Below are 3,075 nucleotides of genomic sequence, written 5' to 3' on the forward strand. Positions count from 1 at the left end.
TTGGATAGGTCTACACCATCCGGAAGCTTACGACAAACCGATGTAAACCTGAACATCGGTGAAGGTATCTTGTTTCGATACGATAATGCATTGATCAATTCTCTACCTGAATTTAACGGATTACCTGCACAGAATCCGTTAGAATTCCTTGATGATTTTCATATTAGATGCTCTTCTCAAAATGTTCCTGGAATATCTACGGAGATGTTAAAAATCAAATATTTTCCTCTAACTCTTAAAGATAAAGCGTTTGCATGGTATCGTAATCTAGGAATCACTTTTAATTCTTGGGAAGAGATGCAAGGAAAATTTCTGCAGAAATTTTACCCTCTCTCCAAGCAATTTTTATAGAAGAGAAATTCACAATTTCCATCCTCATGACGGAGAAGCCTTTAGTGAGTCATGGGAGAGATTCAATGATTTGTTGAGGAAATGTCCTCACCATGGCATTGAGCAATGTCAACTAGCCCAAATATTTTATGAATCTCTCTCTGATTTTATGAAAAACAAAGTAAATCTCGCTACGAGTGGAACGTTTTACACCGCATACGAGGATGAGGTTTTCGATATTTTGGAGAGAGTTGCAGAAACTGACTTTCAGGAGATTGGAGCCAATCAGAATGGGAGAAACCTGCAGCCAAAAAGAGCAGGAGTTCTGCAGGTTAACGCCAAGGAGGGAGAGCTACAAGCGGGCCTAAGGGAGACTAACCAGAAATTGGAGGAGCTCACCTCCACCTCGAAGAATGTCTTTTTAGGTAACTCTCCTATCATTAAAGCTAAGATCTGCTCTCTCTGCTTCAGTAGGGAACATGAAGATGGGGCCTGCCAAGCCATGGAAGAAGAGGTGAAGGTGATGGCGCGTCACCACCGGACGTCATCGAGCCAGCAGCAGAGGAGCAGCAGGACTTCCCCGACCCAGCACCCAAGGAGCCGGCACTACCCAGCTCGCCACCGAGACGAGTCCAGCCACCACGGCGAGCCGCCGCAGCAACACGGGATTCCGCATTCCGTTACTCGGCATGACGCGGACGCCGACCACCGGAGCACACCGACACCTTCGGTTACCTTATTCTATAGCTTTTCGGTTTTATCGTGTTGTCGTGTAGCGGGGAAGGCTCCATATGAGGAACTCTTTCACCCCCCCCCCTCTTTATGTTGGGCCTGACAAGCCCGTTTTCATTATTTCCTTTCCTTTCCTTGTTTGTTTTGTTGTTTTTGGACTTAAGGAAGGGCCTATCTTCACCCATATATAAGGAAGAGGTGGGCGCTTCCTTACTTGACCTAAATTTTGAAGAATGGTATTTTGAGAAGAAGGGTCAGGTCGTGGAGAAGAATAGAAGAAAGAAGAAGAAGAGGAGAAGGAAGAAGAAGAGGAGGAAGAGGAGAAGGGGAGAGGAAAGAGGAGGGCAGCCGCCGCCACCGCCGCCGCGCAGCCGCCACGCGCCGCCGCCGCCGCCGCCGCGCCGCCGCGCGCCGCTGCGCCGCGCGCGCGCCGCGCCGACGCGCGCGCCCGCCGCGCGCGCGCCCTCGCGAGCCCACCGCGCGCGCTCACCGCGCGTCCCCGCCGCGCCGACGCGCCGGTCGCGTGCGGCCGCCGTGCGCCGCCGCGCCGCGCGCGCGCCGCCGCCGCCGCCGCGCCGCGCGCCGCCGCCGCGCGCGCCGCCGCCACGCGCGCGCCGCCGCCGCGCGCCCGCCGCGCGCCGCCGCGCGCCGCGCGCGCCGCCGCCGCGCGCGCCGCGCGCCCGCCGCGCGCCACGCCCGCTGCGCCGCCGCGCGCCCGCGCCACGCGCCGCCGCGCGCCCGCGCGCGCACCGCGCCGCCGCCCGCTGCCGCGCGCCCACCACCGCGTGCCGCGCGCCACCGCTGCGCTGCCGCTGCCGCGCGCCGCCGCGCCACGCCGCCCGCGCGCGCCGCGCTGACCGCGCCGCCCGCGCCACGCCGCGCACCGCCGCCCGCGCCCGCGCGCGCCGCCGCGCGCCGCGCGCCCGCCGCCGTCGACCACGCCTCCCTGCATCGCTCCGCGCTGACTGCGCACAGCTGCCCCTCCGCACCAGTCAACCTCCGGCGCACCCGACAACTCCCTCCTCCGGAACCAGTTGGTGCGAAAATCCCGTCGCCAGCGCGACGAAGGTACTCTGCTTTCCCTAGCCTCTTTACGTCATTTATTTCCGTCAGTATTCTTTCGTATTGCCTCCACCGCGCTCGGGTTAGATAGGTGAGTGGGACAGATTGAGAGAACGACGAAACAAAGACGAGCGTCTTACCTGTCCGGTACGAGTCGGGACGTCCCGACGCGTGTGAGCATTCCAGTGGGAGTTACCCCATTCGACGGCGTGCGCGCCCTCGACCCACCTCGGACGACTTGGAGGGCTGGACCGACCCAGCTTGGCGACCCCGTCCCCGCTCCGGGTTGGCTCTCGTAGCTTGTTGGCGCATTGCACGTACCATTGTAGCACCATCGTCCTCGTCGCCATCGCCATATATTTCTGTTCTCCGCACATCCATCGGTTGACGTCGTGGACGTAACCCGATTAGTTAGCGATACGACACCGAGTTCCTTCCTTCGGTGACGGTCGGACGCCGTTGAGACGACGTCCGGCATCAAATTGGTATCAGAGCCCGGCTGTGGTCGCCCACAGCACGTCTCCGACTTCGCATCGCGACGCATCGCGCCGCATCTAGTGCATCGCATCCATCGATTTTACGTGCATCCATATCGGTACCCAGGAATGGCCGTGAGGCGCGATCCGCACGGATGGCGCAACGCGGAGGTTCTACCTCCCGCGACGAGTCGAACCGTCGCGAGGCGAGAGGCAACGAGATTGACCTCTCGGGACCTCAACCGGCCTCGCCGGTTGCGAACCTACCTTACCCCATATCGAGGACACGCCGGTCCCACCCGGCGTCACGGGTGCTCGGCGCATCGAAATCACCGGCATCGCCCGGTGGTTCACGCCGATCCCAGCACTCCCCACGCGGCACACGCGCGTCCTCGGCGACTCCCGATCGGTGACTACGAGACCGGGATACCACGAGGCGGCGACCACACGGAAATCTCCCGTCGTCGAGTACTCC

The 3,075-nt window shown here is 60.7% G+C and overlaps 1 non-coding gene across 1 annotated transcript; it reads right to left on the minus strand.

Annotated features, from left to right (window-relative positions):
- Positions 1-341: 341 nt before the first annotated feature.
- Positions 342-450, minus strand: LOC144700373 (small nucleolar RNA R71). Its single transcript, XR_013580740.1, has one exon. It is a non-coding gene; the product is annotated as a small nucleolar RNA R71 (small nucleolar RNA).
- Positions 451-3,075: the final 2,625 nt, after the last annotated feature.

Source organism: Wolffia australiana, chromosome 2, assembly GCF_029677425.1.
Source record: "Wolffia australiana isolate 7733 chromosome 2, ASM2967742v1".
Classification (NCBI taxonomy): Eukaryota; Viridiplantae; Streptophyta; class Magnoliopsida; order Alismatales; family Araceae; genus Wolffia; species Wolffia australiana.